Source organism: Dendropsophus ebraccatus, chromosome 12 (genome assembly GCF_027789765.1).
Source record: "Dendropsophus ebraccatus isolate aDenEbr1 chromosome 12, aDenEbr1.pat, whole genome shotgun sequence".
NCBI lineage: Eukaryota > Metazoa > Chordata > Amphibia > Anura > Hylidae > Dendropsophus > Dendropsophus ebraccatus.
Window position 1 is genome coordinate 76,434,468 of NC_091465.1, and position 20,980 is coordinate 76,455,447.

Genomic DNA, 20,980 nt, shown 5'->3' on the forward strand with positions numbered 1-20,980 from the left:
GAGAGGAATCCCAGGTATGCAGGAGATAAATCTCCGCACTCCCCCCCCCCCCCCCCATACACCTCCCATGGTCACCAGCAATGATGGCGCAGGCCAGGACCGCCACTATTGTCATATCCCCCCCTTCCTACCCTCCTCCCGCAGAATACCAGCTGCTGCTGCCCACTGGAGGGGGGGTACAGCTGGAATGTGCAGTTTAATCCCTGTCTCTGTTACATACAGCCACGCTCAATGCCCTCCGTCATGCCAACGCTAACCCTTCATGTGCCTCGCTGGCAGGGCCCGTGTCCGCTCATACAGAGATTCTGTCGTCTGGGCAGCTCTAGAAATAAAAACAACAACTCCTCCTCGGCTGACGGAAAACTTAATTAAACTGATTTATACACAGAGGAAAAACATTGTAAAACCTGGAGGACCAAAATAAACACAAGAGGAGCCGTAGACTGCGGCGGGGCGAGGTCACATGACCGAGGAGCGGAATATTTCCACTGGTGAAACATCCAAAAGGAGAAATTATGACCGACACGGGAAATGTTCTGTGAAAAAATGTAATGGCGGGACCATTTATAATGTGGGATTATTGTCTGAGAAGAATGGGGGGTATTTCTGGTTCTTATGGCTATGCACCCAAACATGTATATTTTAAGATATTAAAGGGATACTCCAGCGAAAAATGTACATATAGATATGTTAATTACTTCTATTTTAAAATCTCCAGTTTTCCCATACTTATCAGCTGCTGTATGTCCCGCAGGAAGTGGTGTATTTTTTCCAGTCTGACACAGTGCTCTCTGCTGCCACCTCTGTCCATGTCAGGAACTGTCCAGAGCAGTAGCAAATCCCCATAGAAAACGGCTCCTGCTCTGGACAGTTCCTGACATAGACAGAGTGCAGCAGAGAGCACTGTGTCGGATTGGAAAAAAATCACCACTTCCTGCAGGACATACAGAAGCTGATATGTATAAGAAAACATGAATTTTTTAAATAAACGTAAATTACAAATTTACGCAACTTTATGAAAGCAGTTGATTTGAAAGAAATAGATTTCTGCTGGAGTACCCCTTTAAAGGGGTTGTCCGCTTTCTTCCTTAGAAGGATCCTACAGTGTAGATAAACATTGGCAACATCACTCTGCTGTAAGTAAACACATGGTGGCGTAGTCTTGGCCGCATTTATTCACCACATGGTGAGAACACTGCCTTAGGGCGAGCACTGTGGCCTCTTCGTCCTTTACTGGCCACAGCGCTGTACATTTTGTAGTGGCTGTGCCTGGTACTGCAGTTTACTGTAGCTCACTCGTATTCACTTTAAAAACCCTTCTGACAGACATATCAAAGTTTTGATCAGTAGGGGTCTGGGTGTTCTGAGTTCGACCTCCTCTATTGCCTCACTCCGCTGTCCGCCTTGCTGCAGGAGACAGACTCCATTATAAGTCTATGGAGCCCATCTATTGCAGCGAGACAGTGAGCCAAGGAGAGAAGCTCTAAGCCATGCTCTTCTCCTGTTTCAATAGAATAATTAGTGATAGTCTAACCACCCAGGCCCTAACCCATCAAAGCTTTTAACATGTGAAAAGCTTTTAAAGTGATAGGGACACGGAAAACAATTTTACACATTCCCCTATCTGCATATAGTAGTGTTCATCCTGGGCTTCCTGGTTCATGGATATAATGAAACAACTACAGAGAATACTTCCACAGCACAGATTAGGAAGGAGAACACAAAAGTTTTAGTTCTTCACATCATTCAGTCTGGGTGACTACTAGTCCTGTAATTGAAGAATGCATACTGTCAACCAGTACAGACCAGAGACATATGGACAACCATCAAACCCCCAGTGCTTCTTTGTGTATTTACTTGCCTAGGGCTCTGCATAGTATATGTGCCTTATGGAAGTCATATGTAAGCGCTGCTACGCCCAGTGCATGCACAGACACATCCCTGCCACTATGCACACTCACATACACACACTCACACATACACACACTTCTACGAGTAGAAATATGGCAACTATGCAGCAGGCCGGCTGTAGATAAGGCTGAAATACCCAGGTATGTGCCCAGCCCCCGCCAGACTATCCCAATCCCTCTGTCTGCTGCTCTCCTGGTGCCCCCTCCACAGGCTGGCAAACGGCCAGAGATATTCACACACTTTAAATGCACAAACATAGTGATGGTCAAAGGACATATATACAAGTGCTATAGGGGGTGGGGGCACCGAGTATCACAGGAGAGACTGAAAACATGTCCGTATTTTAAGGCAAAGAGATTCCACCGCCATATAAACTAAAATTACAAGCACCATTCTATCTGGGTGGGATCTATGTTCATCCTGAGCCACCTGGTTCTTGAACAGGACTACATACAGAACCGTAGACAGTAGAAAGTTGGCCTTTACTCCAGCGTCCAATAAGCCAGAAAACTGGTCATTTAGCTTCAGCGCCGCAATATAAAGTGGAATCTCGCAAAACCAGAATTAGGAGATTGAGCTGGAAATTCCTCAGAAGAGAAAAAAAAAAAGAGTTTAGGTTAAAAATTTATTTCCGCCTCTGGTCCTGAAGTCGTTTTTACAAATGTGTCATTTACATGACCATTCATATTTATATAACCAGTCAATAAAACTGGATTAAAATAAAGGAATTTTACATAAAGGGGTTGTCTCAAGAAAACAACTCCTATTTAGGTATATGGGACATCATAGGGGGTCTCTGTTGCGATATCAAATGAAAAGGGTTTTTTTTAGTTGTTTTTTTTTATTTCAGATCAGTTTATGTCAGAAAGTTATACAGATTTGTAATTTATGTATTTAAAAATATCAAGTCTTCCAGTACTTATTAGCTGCTGTATGTCCTGCAGGAAGTGGTGTACTCTTTCCTGTCTGACACAGTGCATGGAGATTTTTAAATAGATGTAAAATACAAATCTATATATATATATATCTTTCTGAGACCAGTTGATTTAAAAGAAAAACATTTTCGCCGGAGTACCCCTTTAAGCTGTATAATCTCAATGTTGCAAAACTACAATTGCCATCATGCCTGGACAGCCTTTTGGCTGCCCAGGCATGATGGGAATCGTAGTTCTGCAACAGCTGGAGGGCCAAAGGTCCCCTATCCCTGGTAAATACAGTATATAATCACAATGACATCACTATTCCCAGCACCCTGCACTACTGAGAAATTCCAATGGCAGCACGTCTCCCGATTTCTGCCACGTGTTGCCATGGAGACCTTGTGTGCCTCCAAAATATCAAATACCATATCTGAGTCCCATCTGACTCAAATTATCCATGTATATATGAGGACATTGCTGTATTTGGTGATCTGAACCAACATCAGCTTCCATGACAACGCTGCACCTGACACAAAACCGAAAAGGACGTGTTGTCAGTAGTGCAGCCTCAGTATTCAGGCCTGTACATTCAATTCATGATATCTCAGGACAGAAGCAAGATATTGGGAAACTGTTTTAACCCATGAGGAGTTTATCTGGTGCTTAGCCATCTGGTTTATTTGGCTACTATAAATCCAATCCATATGGAATTAGCTATAATATATAGACCTCATAGGGCAAGTGTCTAAACGCCGACCACATGTAGCCGAGTATTCATTTTTCTTCTTCGCAGGGAAAATCCTGCTGTTTGTTTTGACACATGCCGTATACCAGGCAGGAAGCCGTCATATGTCAACATCATATGTCAACGTCAGCCTCATAAGTCAGCTGCGAACAGGCCGTCACAGACAGGCAGGCAAACAAGCCCTAAAAACAACATACAAAACACCATCTAACCCACAGACAAACACAGAACTACTGCTACAGTATACACAAACATGGCGCAGCACATGTAAATACAACAACATACAGAACAAAGCGCTGCTTCATACAACCCACAAAGAGAGACCCTGTAATGGCGGTAACCCGCACAACTCTTGTGCAAAACGTCGACATTATTGTTGCCCCACATTTGTACGTTGTTGGGAACTACATGTGGTATTTCCAACAGGCATTGCTAATGGCGACTGGCACCAGGAAACAATTCGCCGGATGCCAGCTTACAGCAGGAGGTCCCAAGCTTCAGGGTGAGCCCCGTCAGATCCTGAATCTAAAAGCACTGGCAAGAGTTGTGGCACCAAGCGGTACACCGGAGCGAGCAGAGGAAGGAGGCCAAAGAGCCGGAATAGGGAGAATTTGGCCCCAGAGTGTAGTGCAGAGGTGGATGTGTGTGGTACCTAAGGGGCCTGCCGAACAAGCAGGCCTGAATACAGTCACCATGAGAGAAGCTGGAGGCCAAGCCAAAGAGACTAAGCAAAGCCCAAATACAGCCGCCATGAGAGGTTGTGAGCCCTGGGGGACCTGAGTACAGTCACCATGACACAGGCCCATGAGCTGGCGGAGAGATAGAGAGACTTTAGGAGCGGACACCTATTTTCATTATTACTACATGTAATATTGCTTATCCACCTCTGCACACTACACTGTAAGGGTCAGTTCACACTACAGAATTTGCACAGGATTTCAAGTGGAGTCTTCGCCACAAACCCCGCTTGAAGTTCCTCCTGTCCCATTGATTGAATATGATGTCTCACAAGCACTCCATATCCACCCTCATGGTGCGTTTACACAGGGAGATTTATCTGACAGATTTTTGAAGCAAAAGCCAGGAACAGACTATAAACAGAGAACAGGTCATAAAGGAAAGACTGACATTTCACCTCTTTTCAAATCCATTCCTGGCTTTGGCTTTCAAAATCTGTCAGATAAATCTGTCAGTGTAAACACACCATAAGAATTATCATGTCAATTCTTTGGGCAGATAGCGGATTGAGAATTAAGAAATCCCATCGAATCGATGGGACAGGCGGAACTTCAAGCGGAACCCGCAGCGGGTATTCCGCTTGAAATTCCTCACCTATTTCTTAGTGAGAACACTCCTTAAGGCCAAATTATTACGGCCTCTTTGGCCTCCTCCTTTGCTTGCTGCGGTGCAACACTTGGTGAGAAAACTCTTTCCAGTATTTGCCAGGTACCACGCTGTCCTCTGGATGGATCATCAATATCTGATCAGCAAGGTGCAGACATACGGCACCCCACTGATCAGCTGTCTACGAGAGCTATGGCACCTGCATACACACAGTAAACATTGTGGAGCACTCCCACTGTACAGCGCTGTGCGTGTCTGGCTTTTTCCTGTAAATGCAGCCGCAGCAAACAGCTGATCGTGGGGGGCGGCGGGTGTCATCAACCTATCAATCAGATCTTTAGGGCCTATCTTGAGGAGAAGTCATGAATCACAAAATCCCGAAACAAAGAAACAGAAACAGAGAATATAAAGTTATCACATATTCGTTTGTTTTTATCGGAGGAATCCCAGCATTATCTATTATTTAACAGAAACCAATGATGACTGGGATTTCTGAATTATCAGATCCTGGAGATGGAGAAGGGGTCGTAAAGTAGAGAATGAGAAAGACAGACCGTAAGAGGGGCAAAAAAAAAAAAAAATAGAAAGAACAAGAAAGAGGTAAGGAGAGAGGGCATGAGGGATGGTAATACAGGGGGGCAATAGATATAGAATCTAAACCAGAGCGGGAACCATTGTTATAAATGTGAGGGAGGTGAATACGTGAAGTCCTAGTTATCTGCCCGATACCAATACAGATACTAATACAAAAAAGAGGAACTAAGAGAGGGTGAAGCATACACCAACCAATTACACAACCTCCTGCTCATCTCTAGATTGTAAAAATTAACACCCAGAGGTGCCAGGCTTGGCAGTGCCCACATGACAAGAATCGCTCCCGCTACAGCTCGGTTCTACCGTCAGCCATGACATCACTAAACCGTTCACAGCCAATAGAAAAACAGGGAAATCCCACAGACATTAGCTTAATGTCTTGGCTCGGGACAGAACAGTTTGGAAGTGAAGCACTGCTGGAAGCAGATGTCTGGCTACCAATATATCCACAACATTAATGATTGCGCCGCACTGACAACTACAGTACACAAATTATATATACAAGTGCACACCAGGAAACGGCTTAAAGGGACACTAAACTGCTGAGCTCCAACCTCTGCATCTGCCGTGTAGTTACATTTAATCCAGTGTTTTTCCTATTAAATACACATGCATGCTCAGCCAAGCTGGACGTCCATACGTATGGAGGAAAGAGAAGGAATAGGAAGAGGTGTCCTCATGCTGAAAGCACATGGATACTTCTAGTCCCTACCGTCATAATCTCAACTTTCGCTCACACCTCAAGTGTCAACATTCGAGAACAAAAGTTGAAGGATAACTAGTAGTTTATTCCCTGCTTATTCTGGGCTAGGAGAGACTGACAGCTACCTATGTACAAGTGTACATGGAGAAGGAGTGGGCAATCACCCACCTGATTACTAAGTAGTCAAATGGGTGGTCCTACTCAGTGATTGACAGCTCTCTCTACAATCACAGTTACACACACAGATAGATGAGTAGGACCACCCCGATGACTACTTAGCCCAGAATGAGCAGAGATTTACATGAATAATTAACAAGTTATCTTGGAACTTATCTTGTATCAATCTGCTCAGCTCTTCCTGCCTTATAACAGGTCGCCTGTAGACTGGACTGCATAATGATGCGTAATATGACAGGTTCCCTTTAAATACGTGTTTTTGTTTAGAATGCGTGTGTCACTGTGGTGTCATTTCTGCAGAAATGTCTGAATCATTAACCGCAAAAAAAGAAAATTACGGTATAAATAAAAACGTACTAGAACGTTTTAAGGCCTCCTAACCCTTTAAAGATCTCTGTTTGCAGTCAGTGAATAAGAAGTGGATACAACCCTGTCCATGATAGCCTCATACATGACAAGATATTTTGCAAACAATCAGAGAATCAGAGTCGGACCGGCTATGTACAGGCCAACAGCGTAGATTATTCTGTGGTCCCCCAATGGTGTCAGTAATACACACCATACCGGCAAACGCGTCTGTGTAATGGCAAGTATGCTTTAAAGGAGAAGTCAGACCATTTGCATAGTTTCGCAGGCTACAGGGGCAGGGAGAACATATCAATCAAACATTGCTTACCTCTCCGCATGCCCATGATGTGCTGTTTGAGAGGCTCCGGGACCCCCACCGAAAGGCATTTTCCCCTGAGTTTTGATGACATCTCAACTCGGGTGGGGGGGATGCCCGTCTTGGCTTATGGACTGCCCGCTCAGCCAATCAGTGACTGGACCAGCGTCCAGTTTCAGTTACTGACTAGCAGAGTGGGCTGTCCATCAACCAAGTCTTGGCGTTGGCTCTGCAGGAGATCCCTGAGCCCGGCCAGGGTCCCAGAGTAATGATCAAGTGCTGGAGAGGCACAGGAAGAGGTGAGTTATTATAATTTGTTAAGTTCTCCCCCGCCTTCAGTTTGAATTTTTTTCTCATGCCCGGACTTCTCCTTTAAGCATTATTCACATAAAATTGGGTAACCTCTTTGACGGCTGGTGACACATTGCTTTAGGATATTCACAACAGGATCTCCCATATGATACATTTTTACACCCCATAGAGAAGAGAGCTGTAAGAAAAAAAAGAATATAAAATGGTAGAAACAACATTGTTGGATTTTTTTTTTGTATGGGGAAATCGAATACACATGACATTGGCTGTACACAAGATGACATCATACTGCGCTCCAGTGCCAACACACGATCAGATGATATCTTGGCGTTTGTCCTTGTGAAAATTTTGGGTGAATCAATCATGAAATACGTGTAAATATGTGCTGATGTGAGTGCTGGATCCTGTGTATTTCCAGATATGAAGAGTTTTGCTAACACATATCCCCTTTGGTTCAGTAGACAATATTGGGGTGAAAAATTGCAAAAAAAAAGAAAAATAATTTGCAGAATAGAATATTCAGTGACTCATATAATACTAGTATTGGAAAGATGTATGTGGCAGGCAACACACAGCGGCATTCAGCACACAGACGGGCACTATGACAAGCACACAGGTACCCACACACACGGGCACAGTGACTCACAGTCCTGCCAGCACCTCTGTCTGTTATTACAGTGTCCCCGGCCCCTTCTGGCCTGACCCTTACCATGAATACCCTGTCTGTAAGAGCACAAAAACCTCTCAGTGACTCAAGAGGAAAGGGAAAAGGGTAATTTAAGATGCCCAAGTTGCCATTCCACCCAGCGGCTGGTGGAAAGAGGAACACCCAGCCCCGTTTCACAGGAGACAGCTCACAAAACCTCCATTCTGTCGGCCTGTGGAGAGCGGCCCTGTGCTCCACAGACGGCCACTGTTAGAGGCTGAGGCGGTGATCACATCATCTGGAAGGAGACCAACATCTGAGCGCATTATTATCCAGACAAAGACACAGCTACCTCGCCGCATACGTTCCCTGTAATACAGCATGCCATTGTCCTGACACAGCTGACGGGCACATTACACAGCGGAGCCCCTCAACCAGGGACTAAAAGTGCTCGGCAGAGGTCAGCGAAACCTGTAAAGCATCACAGAGCCTGCCCTCAAGAGTCAAAGAGAATCCCAGTGAGGCTGCAAAGCTGTACCGAGCCATAATACAATCCCTATAGAAGCCAAACATACAGCTCATTGCCTCTCATTGACACCGTACAGAGGAGCACTGATCCATAGTCGCGCTGTTCTACATCATTATTTCCTAGTTAAAGAGGTATTCCACTCAAACATAATATGTTGCTGCCCAGGGTGAGACTAACAATTCATTTCATACTTATTATCTATTCAGTCCCCTTCCCCCAGTTCTGAGCTGCTGCTTTCTGCTGAAGACACAAAAATCTGTGTGCGAGCTTTTCTCTCTGTCTCGCCCTCCTCCTCTCACCCTTCTGAGACGGCTGATGTAAACAAGTACCTGATTGGCTTTATCTGCAACTTTTTTAGTTTCTTTGTAATGCTGGGAGGGTTATTCTGAGGTCAAGTTGCTGCTGAACTCACTGTGATTAACCCTCCCAGCATTACAAAGAGGCTACAATGTTGCAGATAAAGCCAGCCAGGGACTTGTTTACATCAGCTGTCTCAGAAGGGAGGGGGGAGACAGGGAGAAAGCTTAAAAACAGATTTTTGTGTCTTCAGCAAAAAGCAGCAGATCAGAATTGTGGGACTAAATTGACAATAACAAGTATGGAATCATGCGCAGCAACATGTTGAGTGGAACAACACTAATATTTGTTAGGTGGCAACAAATATATATATATATACACACACACACTTCTCACTTTTCATAGAGCAACAGCGCCATTCAATTGGATATCCTTGCCCCCCACAGCTTTCATAGAATTGATACATGTGTAGTATTATGCCATAAAATGTAATAATATTGCTTTAAGGGACGTTCCAGTCACAGTAAGTGAAGGCATAAAGTTATGATTTGCTGAAGGTAAGGGTCCGGTCACAGGGAAACTACTGATCAGAGGAGAGAGTAGCCCTATGCTGAGCGACCTCCCAGCAGCCATATATGCATGGTCTCACTGGCACCTTCATTTTAGTAGACTGAGCCCCTCAAGTATTTGTATATCATAGCAATATACAGTCACCTGCTGAAATATTCTGTAATCCTGACATATAGTTCTGTATCGGCGATGGAAACTTGCAGGATGTGAAATATAGTTTCAGCTTGTGAAGTTGCAGTCCTTTCCCTGTGTATTAGGGAACTGCCCATAGCGTTATTCCTTCTCTTATCAGAATTGCTTCCTATATGGACGAGATTGGTTCCCATAAAGGAGCAGGTCAGTGCCGCCTGTTCCTCCTATAGGATATACATCCATACCACGTGTTTGTCATGGAGTCCTATCTATAGTGACAGCACTCTGCCGCCAGAAAGTGAAAGTCCTTATCTGCTGTCACTTCCTCCATCTACTACTCCCCCTCCCGCCACTTTACACAGTGTCATCCTCATTGCTAAGCAATATGGCAGCATGCTATCTGTTCTGCACTCACCTGTACGTGACTATGTGAGGAATAAAAAAGTAACAATGACAAACCTATATACTAGAACAAGTGCTTTACAACAGCAGTAAAGCAAGATGATAGAAGGGCTGCACAAAGATGCATACACATCCAGGGGTGGCTATAGGGGACGTCACTATATACTGACTATTATAGGACGGTGTATGTGGCCATGTAGCAGAGCCCAAGGAGTTCAATACATTAATTCTTCTATATTGTGATATTAGGCTATAGTTATTTATAGAAGTAGAAGAACTATAACCTAACACTGCTTATAATTTCCGACCCCATAGGTTGTATACATCCTCATACGTGTTATAGGATTGCTGATATAAGCAAAAAGCCGAAACGTGGACTTAATTGCAGACAGTCACTACCTCCAATACAATACTCTGCTACCAGCTCAGCTACACAGTGAGGCCTAGCGAGGGAGCGACGTGCTGCGCCAACATTTATCAGGAAAATACCAGGAAGCCGAGACCTTTAACAATATCAGGAGGTGGTCAAGGCCAAACAACTACTTTACTCTGCAGAGAACAATTGTCTCTTCTGCACATCCAGAGCAGCTCACTGCACCGCGCCAGCAGCACAACCTCACATGTATGGCGTATTAAAAGGGGTTTCCCAAGATCTGGGGGGGGGGGGATTTGTAAATACAGAAAAATGCCATAACATAACAAAGGAACTCAATAAAAATACCACCACCATATAACTGCTAGTCAGTGTATGGCCCAATACCGTAGCAGTGATGTGTGGGGGGGGGGAAGCGCACTCAAAGACATTGTCGCCAATTGTTTGGATTGCAAAGGATTGTGTAGATCGGACAAGGCCTTACAGGTCAGACAACTGCAAACCAATATGTTAAGGAGACTGTCAGTAGGTTCATACTGTCCTATCTTAAGGTAGCATCAACTAGTGACAGAGAAGCTGGACAGAATGATGTATCACTTACATTGTTCTGTGCAGCTGATTCTGAGATCTCCTCCTGAATAACATGAGTAAGTAGTCCTCTACATTATGTGCATGAGCTCAGTAGTACTGGATATTTATGAGAAACAGAAAACTCTGCCCACCAGCTGCTGATTGGCAGTTATCTATCCATGCTGTGTGTAGGCAGTCAACTGTCAATGAGCAGCTGGAGGACAGGGGGAGGAGTGCGGCAAGAATTCTATTCTCCTGCATATTAGGAGAACGGCCAAACAGAATTATACAAGTAATACACCCATCTGTTCAGTATTTCTGTCACTAGTTTATGCTGTCTCCATTTAAGACAGCAGAAACCTAGTGACAAGCAAAAGAGGTAAAGAAAAAGTCATATGTCCAGGTTTTCCATTCATTGGGGTATTCATTGATGGACCAAATCTATAGTATTCTGTCTACAGCACTATATGGGAATAATCCAAAACCTGTAGTCCTACAGCTGTTGCAACTCCCAACATGCGAGTCCAGCTTCTCCAGCCCCCAGCTGTTAGTGCAATCCCTTAGGAGTCTATGGAAGGTTATGCTGCAGTTTTGGGAGCTGCCTTTGACTTCCATGGGGTGCAATGGTCAGTCCTTGGCTCCCATGTCTGTCTTGATCTGCACATATTAGTGCAGCAATGACAAAAGGCCCTTATGACAGACACATGACCCCCACTGTGAACGGCCACATTACCAAGACACCCCTCGTAAATGTCTTCGCGTACAAAGTGGCTCTTCTAGGACAGGCTGCTCCTTCAGCATTAAGCTTTGTATATGGAAAATATGACAAATTCTTAATGGGACAGGGAGGAAAGTAAGAAGCTACTGGAATATTTTTCTACATAAGAGTCTATATACAGTGAATACCACAGCCCGCAGACACCCTGTTACTGGCAGGGAGCTTAGAGGAAGATTTCTGTACTGCAGCCTTCTCTAGCATGTTGGGGAACTACAACTCCCAGCATGCCTTGTCAGATGTTAGTTTCTAGACAGCTGGGGAATCACAGGATGGAGAAGAAGTATAAGTTTCTTGCATGTTATTTTTTAACCTATTAAAGGGGAACTCCAACATAAAAATGTAGCAACCTCAAAAGCCTCATTCATCCACTGAGCGGTCAACAAGTGGTGATACTGGCAACCAATGAATGGACATGGGTATTGCTTTTATAATAGGTGGAGTCCAGCCTCTGGGACCCCGAAAAGAACGAGGGAAGGGGGGGGGGTTCTGAAAATAAACCTGCTGCAGAAGCATATAGCATTGCTTACTTGTCTGTCCCTGTTCTTAAACCACCAAAAATGTATTTGTTTATATGTCTGCAGCCTAAAGACCGTATTCCACGGCCCGACTCGGAGGAGCAAACGAGCGCTGTGAGTGGTTCTTTTGCTCCTCGTTCGCTACGCTACGCGGATGCAGCAAGCGGGTGAGTCCAGGGAGGGCCGGGGGGAGCTGCCCGAGTGATTGCTGATCGTCCGGGCATCCCATAGGATATAGTGGCGGTCCGCTGCACAGAGCGGCGCCACCAGATCTCTGCTATATAAGTCTTTGTCTTTCAACATGTTGAAAGACAAACAACTTTAACGATCAGCCGACATGAACAATGTCGGCTGATCGTTGCCTTCTATTCCACAGGACGATTATCAGCCATAACGGTTGATAATCGTTCAGTGGAATAGGGCCTTTAGTCCTGAACGTTCTTGTTGTACTTCCTTGTTGAGCAATTGCTCAGTACTACAATTCCCAGAATGCATTGCTTTCCCTGGGCTCTCCATCACAGTCTCCCCACTCTGCCTACACCTCACTCTCCCTAAGGGCCCCATTACACGGATCAATTTTTCAACGATTAACGACTAACGATAAAGATCACAAACGATATTGCTTATCATTTACCTGAAATCGTTAACCACACAGAACGATGGTCGTTAGATACGATCGTTATTGCGATCATAACTATGATCGTTTACTCCTTCTGATGCCAGCAAAACAATGAACCATGTGCAATTACACTGAACGATTAGTAAAAAAATGCGTAACAAATGTGGAATTACAGCGAACGACTAACGATAATTTTAAGTTTAGGTTAGATGATAATCGTCCCGTGTAATAGGGCCCTAAGTTAAAGTTCCCCTTTAAATCAGAGATGGGGAAACTGCGGCCCTCCAGCTGTTTCAAGATTACAATCCCCATCATCCAGGAAGGCTAAAGCTAGATGGCCGCAGGCTCCCTACCACTGCACTAGATGGGTTCAGCTGATTTTAAAGTGTTACTGTCATTTAAAAAAAAAAAAAAAAAAAAACTTTTACATGTCACACAGACATGGCAAAAGGTTTGATCGTCCAGGGTCTTGGTGCTGAGATCCCCACTGATCAGTTTCACTTTATACCAAATATCCTCATTCACAGCCAGCCAAACTGAGAGGGGCCTCCGTGACGGGTGATGTTGTGGGGGAGAAGGATGGGGCATGTTGGCTTTCAACATAACCCACCCCCAGAGCTGTCTGGTAGCAGCTTAACACCTCTTGGCTGAGCCAAAAGTTCATATGTAGGCAGATAGCGGCCTATTACCAGAACAGTATTTGCTGTGAGGGACCTTTAAATGGGCCACTAAGTTTGCAGTAAAAGGTCACCAGATCATATGTGTGGCTCTTCACATCTTAGTTTGCAGCATATTCCTTGTTTACACACTGACATGTGCGGCCAACAAACCATGATTTCCAGGACTAAGCATGTCCTCATGTTCTTCCCAAAAGCAGCGCCACACCTATCCATAGGCTGACTCTGGTATTGCAATCCATTCCCATTAAAGGGAATGGGTCAGAACTGTCATACCATAATCAGTCTATGAACAAATGTGGCCCTCTTCTATTTATCCTTGACAACTCTTTGGCTCTGTGTGTTGAGCCCCTTCACAATGACGAATTTCTTCACAATAAGCGTGTAGGCAAATATGGTGGTTACGTCAGCTAAACATGAAAGCAGCTTCTTATTGTATAGTGATCAAAGCCGATGGAGGTCTGATGAGCTTCTATAGGAGAAACGTTACCCCTGAAATGGAAACAGACCTGGCCCATCGCTATGTACCCTATACCTAGTTATCTAATGGCCGTAGTGGTGGCGACACTTGGAACACATCATAGTGGTGGCGCTCCCTATGGACAACATAGAAACATAACTGCCCCATGTGACATATGTCTTCTGTGGCCAATCTTCACCCTCACAGTATAGCTGGGAGCAAGCACATTTCTATACAGGTTAGTAGTCTTGTATATAAAATGTCAGCGATGGTACGCAGGGATTTAGGGGGAATTCCATTAAATAATTTAAAGGAAATCTCCAGGAAAACTAGATATATTGTGCTATGCAAAGTGCAAGATAGAGATGAGCTGACTTTTAGTTTTTCTGGTTCACGAGAACCAGAACGATCGGCGTCGGATTCCCGCTGTCTGCTCGCTCCGTGCAGCGGGTGGATACCTCCTAAGGAACGCCTGGAAAACTGGGATACAGCTATTGGCATTGGCTGTATCCCAGTTTTCCAGGCGTTCCTTAGGAGGTATCCACCCGCTGCACAGAGCGAGCAGACAGTGGGAATCCGACACCGATAGTTCTGGTTCTCACGAACCAGAAATCCGAAACGTCCGCTCATCTCTAGTGCTAGACTAGAGGGGTAGAGCACTACATGGGGGTTTTCCCTTTAATATTTTTTGTGTCTTGCTCCTCCCCCTCACGTCCCACACTGGGTACAACACAGTGGGGCAGATAAATCAAAACTATTTAGTTTTCAGAGGCCTTTTTAAAAATAAAAGCTGGAATCTGATCAGTTGCTATGGGCAACTGCTCCTCTGCACACGGCCTCACCATGTACAGTATTGATAAATGAGGCCCGGCTGAAACTTTCTTTAACAATGTCACTATTCATTAGATATTCCTATACGTTGTTTATGTAACTCTCAATAGAGCGACACTGCCCTTGCTTAATCATCACTCCATATGATAAGTGTAAGGTTTCTGTAGATAGAATGGACAATGCCCAGCGAGTCAGGAATACAGGGCATTTTAGATCCTGGCGTTTATAGATGAACGTTCGTTCAGCCGACAGGTTAAAATACAGCTTTTATACAAATATAATTTTATAAAATACAAAATACAAATTCCAATATAATAACATGCTCTACTGGGAAACTGTTCGGAAATAACACAGGTATCAAACTCAGGCCACCCAGCTGTTACAAAACTACAATTCCCATCATGCCTGACTAACTAATGCTAACGCTTTGGCTGCCCAGGCATGATGGGAATTGTAGTTTTGCAACAGCTGGAGGGCCTGAATTTGACATCCCTAGTATAGTGAATACCACCATCCAAATAATCAACATGCTTATTATATACCACCTGCTTTTGCAAATTACAGCCGTTTTTTCCCCAGTTTACACATTGCTTTATTTTCAGTCAAAAATGACGAACATGTTTTCGTGTGTGAACTTATAGATACCCCTATATACATTTAAATGGCCTGCAAAAAAAAAATTAAAAAAAAGCATATGCTTGACAATAGACCACCAAACTCAATGAATACTCAATGGGTATACATTGAGACACCAGTACACAATGTATACCCCAATTAACATAAAAAAAAAAAAAGAACAGACACTTTTTGCCAATGCTGGGCTATGGTCACATTGGAGAAAATACTGCAAAAACAGTAGTCACATTATGTTACGTAGGCTTGTCACTGCTGCCAACAATCCCAAAAAGGATGATATAATATACCTTTAAAATTCGGCAATATTCCCGGGCTGTGAGTACCAGGGCCCCCCCATTCTGTCTTGCTGTCATTGAGAGGTGATAACATTAGGACGTCAGCGAATGGGTTGTTGTGTGCCGTCATTTTTCCCATTGAAATTTTAAGGTGTGAAAATCTGTGACGCAAAACCCAGCGAGGAACGACAGAATTTCCTAAAGTCTAATACTATAACATCTGGCAGATAAACTAACACGGGGAAGAAAAACAATATGCGCAAATGTACCATAAGGGCCTAATAAAGGTGGATGGAAATATTCTGACCATCATTTAAGCTGCATGGTATCATTTTACCGTAAGACATGTAAGTGCGGCCAGCCCACTGGAAAAACTGACCGCTGTATGAAAAATAATGCATAAAAAGATATGGAAAACCACCAAAGCATAAAAATAGATCCATAGAAGTCGATGTAGCAAGTAACACATCATAACGCATCGATAGCCCTTTCCTAATCCGTAGGAAATACTAAAATTTTATTAAAGGTTTTATCGATGTTATCTAAGAGGAGTTCTGTTTTTGCTGTTATATTAAAGAGTTAATAGTAGATTTCCCAACTGTTGTGTAAACCAGCTGGGTCAGCTCCGCACTCCGGTGGGACTATAGAGCTTTGTGACACTCCAAACCGGAAGAGAGCGGGGGTCAATGTAGAGCCAACTCTGGACAACAACGTGAAGCTGCAGCTACTGAAAAGGAAATTTTAGGAGGCAAGGTGACTATATGAAGTGGGGGGCAGGAATAACATACAAGAGTATAGGGGCTTGGCCATACTGTAGGCCCCCACGAAGCGTCATCTGAACCCACATCCAGAGGCATCAGGTCTACTTACCAGGGTCTGGGTAAAGCCCTGGTGCTTTGGGCTCCATGCTAAAATCTGACTCGCCAACTGGTGTGGCATAAGGTAATAATGGTATGTGGGTACTGGGAGACCCTGTCCGCTGTCTAAAAGTGACAGGCATATGGTATATAAAATTGTTGCTGCTATGTAAATAAAGTGGGATGAGGTGGCCATAGACCGGATTTAGTTGTTGGCAGATCCAACCAAGACTTATAGACATTCTAATATCTCTGGTACCACCAAGCTGCTCATACGTGTAAGCCTGGTTTCACACAAACTTACTGCATGGGCATTTTAGTGTCAGTATTACAGACCCTTGTAAAACAGGCTAAAAACCGTCTGCGGGACACTGCTTATTCTATAAATATGCCCGGCAAGCCCTGGCACAAGGGTCTGAATGATATGAAAGTGGCCAGAGTTGGCCTGTGGGTCTCATGCCCATTAGATTATCGTCAGATCCCAAAGGTAATGGCATCCATCACCATTCACACCAGCATCCTATGTTTCTGTATTATAGGCTCAAGTTTCAGCCCAATGGTAAAACTGATGACCTGAACTGACAGCTGTCAACTCAAGCCATAATCCAGATGCAAAAATGTGTCAGTATCATGCTAGTGTGACACCGGTAATGTGTATGGGAAGCTCCAGGCTGCCAATCTATGGAGGATCTGTCATCCGATGGCTATAGACTAGGGATGGTCCGAACCCAAACTCTCGGCAATGATTCCCGCTGTCTGCCCGCTCCATGGAGAGGGTGAATACAGCGGGAGGACTGCCTGGAAAACTGGGATACAGCCATAGCCATAATCCCAGTTTTCCAGGCGGTCCTCAGGCTGTATCCACCCACTGCACGGAGCGGGTAGACAGCAGGAATCTGATGCCGAGCGTTCGGGTTCTTGCGAACCCGAACCTCGGCAGGTTCGGACCATCCTTACTATAGACCATGGGTCTCCAAACTGCGGCCCTCCAGCTGTTGCAATACTACATTTCCCATCATGCCTGGACAGCCAAATCTAAAGCTTTAGCTTTCCGGGCATGATGGGAATTGTGGTTTTGCAACAGCTGGAGGGCCACAGTTTGGAGACCCATGCTATAGACAGTTTGCCAAGAGGGCAACACGGTGGCATTTCTGCATATGTATTAGGGTCGCGAGTCCTGGTGTCCGGTCTAATGGCCAGAACTGAATGCATCACATCGCCTTGTCTTAGTCCAGCAGTCTCAGTGTAGTGGTATAATAATGGACGCTACAGGTAAAATGGTTGCACCAAACACAGAGGGCAATGTGGCAAAGCGACGACCAGAACCAAGGATGGGATGTGGAGCGGGTTAAAACAGGCTTCATACACTGCAGTCACTATGGGTTATAACTAGAGATGAGCGAACCTGGAGCATGCTCGAGTCGATCCGAACCCGAACTTTCGGCATTTGATTAGCGGTGGCTACTGAAGTTGGATAAAGCCCTAAGGCTATGTGGAAAACATGGATATAGTCATTGGCTGTGTCCATGTTTTCCAGACAACCTTAGAGCTTTATCTAAGTTCAGCAGCCCCAGCTAATCAAATACCGAACGTCCGGGTTTGGATCGACTCAAACCCGATTCGCTCATCTCTAGTTATAGTGTTGAGCACACCTGTTAAGACTGTTCGGCTGTCTCCGTACCCGAACGCTCTGCATTTAATTTCCTGCAACTGCAAAAGTTTGATGCCACCCTAGGGAGTCCTGGAAAACATAGATACAGCGACAGGGCATGCTTGGAGTTGTAGTTATGCAACAGCTAGAGATCCTATGATTGGCAAATACTGGTGTAACTTTAATGGTGGAATAATCGGTGACAGGTGAAATTGTGTCACACCCCATGAGACATGGTACCATGACATTACAACCACCAAGAGTGACCACAAGTTTGCCGGGAGCTGTAATTTTGCAACAGCTGGAGCGCCGCAGGTTGAGGAACACTGGTGTAAAGAAGGAAAGGCCAACTTCAATGGTGTAATGATTCTCGATGGGTGAAATCGAGAAGTGTCACACCAACCAGGACCTGATACAACATGACACTATAGCCACCATGTTTGCCGAGGGAGGACGTTTCTAAGAGACGTCAATGCGAATCTTATACCATTGTAATGGAAACAACCTTGCACCTTGATAGTATGATCTGTCTGGGTGCGTGAAATATACCCCACACATAAAGACATTGAAGGCCCACATTGCTCATGTGGTCCCAGGTAAACATTCAATCCTACTGACCCCCAACAACTGCAGACATCTATCCAGTCAGATACATTGTATACGTCTGACTGTTCTGACAGTAACAAAGTATCAAAACACAAAGTTTCATTTCTATGGCTAACAACCAGGACTATAAAGAGTCCACATGTATATACAGCAGGAAATAAGTGCTGATCCACCAACATATATGAAAGGAAGTGATCGAACGAGAAGAGGCGTAGTGACAGATACAAGGCTGTGACAGAACGGGTGACAAAACCGGACAAAAATCCCTAGTACCACCCGGCTATGGGGGCAGATGCCAACACCGCCATTCACAGACACACGATCGCTTGGGAAAGTTAGTCCACAAAGGTGCAAAGTTTCTGATTCTTACCGAACTATAAGTCTGCCGCAGAAACTACCAGAATACCCCTATTAAGCTTGTCTAGAGCTCCGCCACTTGTATCACCCCTCCTTAGGACAGTCACAGCCCCCTCCTCACACAATAAAGTGGTTTAAAAAACAACAAAAAGGTGCACAACACAGGAAAAGAGGTGTCTGGGGGGAAATCTGCCAGCTTGCCGGTCACTTTCTTACCTCTTCCCTGGGCACAGGGCTCCCAGCAGCTCACACTGATCCTTTGCACATGGGGGGACTCAGTCTGGGGGTGTCTGACTGGGTGAGAAAGTCCCTGCACAGAGCTCCAGTTGTCATCAAAGTAGACTGCACAGAGCAGAGGGGAGGGGAGGCAGGAAGGAGGACAGGGGGAGGGGAGCTACTGGGAAAGAGACCAGGGGAGGTGCACAGACATCAGGGAGGGGTTGCATGTACAGATACAGGCAGGGTGGGGAGGACTGAGCTAGGGACTGGGGGGGGGGTGAGAACCAGCTAGACTGGGAGGGAGCACTGGTGTAGGAATGGTGTGTGTGTGTGTCTTGGTTTCACAGGTTGTATTTCCTATGCTTTGAGGAAGGGGAGAGTATACCAGGAAACAAAACATTTGATCTTCTTATTTCTCAATAGATACATTCACCAATTGTTTCCGGCTTTGTGCCCTTATAGGAAGTAGATAGGCGCACATGCCGCATAGCATAGCTCATGTTATACCTATGCGTGGGCTCCACACTGCTGGCATAGCCTGGTATGAATGCAGCATTGAAGCTTTGCAAGTCAATGCAGCTGCTACACGCTTGCTGCCAGAAGTTGTTCAAAACTTTTCCTCTATATGTAAGGGCCCTATTACACGGGACGGTTATCGTGCAAAAAATCGCTATATTGTTCAAACTTAAACGATAATCGTTCTGTGTAATTGCAGGCAAGGATCGAAAAATCGTTCTTATGTCGCTGATCGTTGATTTAGATCTGAACCTAAAATTATCGTTAATCGTTCGCTGTAATTCCACATTCGTTCGCTCAAGTTCCGCATTTGATCACTAATCGTTCAGTGTAATTGCACATGGTTCATCATTTTTCTGGGATCAGAAGGTGTAAACGATCATAGTAACGGTTGCAATAACGACCGTGGTTACGATTGTAACTAACGACCATCGTTCTGTGTAATATCGCGAACGATTTCAGGTTAACGATAAACAATCTTGTTTGCGATTGTTTATCGTTAGTCGTTAATTGTTAAAAATCGCTCTGTGTAATAGGACACTAATACTTTACTTTCTCAGTGGTAGTATAGGATAGGCTGGAGGGACGTGGAGCAGCGGCGCCTCGGGGGTCACTAACAAGCTGTGTTTGTTTGCACAGACTGTTGAGTCTAGCTATACCTGCAGTGAGCAGGGGAACGACTATAGGAGAGTACTGGATTGGGCGACATGAATCATGTGACCATTGCTGTGTAATTCAGTCCTTTATTGTATCTGCCTGGGTCAGTAGTGTAGTGTCCGGTTTCGTGATGCGGCATTTGATTACATTTTATTTTAGAGGTGGTAAATTTTGTCCGGTTTTCCCACCAGATTGTTGCGCGCCATCCTTAAAACAAAACAGCAAAAGCATCACTAAGCATCTGCATTGTGCACAGTTTTTGGCGACAGATTTAGGCTATGTTCACACTACGTATAAGACCGGCCGTTCCGTGACCCGGCCGGTCTTTGCCAGGATCATTCCGGCCGAGTGATATTTCAGGCCCCTGGGTTCTGATGCAGGCGCATCAGTGTGTGTCCACATCAGGACCTCCCACAGCACACAATGAAGCAAGCGTC

General features: G+C 44.9%; 1 protein-coding gene across 6 annotated transcripts in view; it reads right to left on the minus strand.

Annotated features, from left to right (window-relative positions):
- Positions 1-19,512, minus strand: part of ARHGEF1 (Rho guanine nucleotide exchange factor 1) — a 59,692-nt gene extending 40,180 nt beyond the window's left edge. For 5 of the 6 annotated variants that reach the window (XM_069948879.1, XM_069948877.1, XM_069948878.1 and 2 more), the window contains exon 1: positions 19,368-19,512. The gene's annotated coding sequence lies outside the window, so the exon portion shown is untranslated. Of the gene's footprint in view, positions 1-10,920; positions 10,992-19,367 lie in introns of those variants that run through there. The other variant, XM_069948875.1, reaches the window with a different exon arrangement.
- Positions 19,513-20,980: the final 1,468 nt, after the last annotated feature.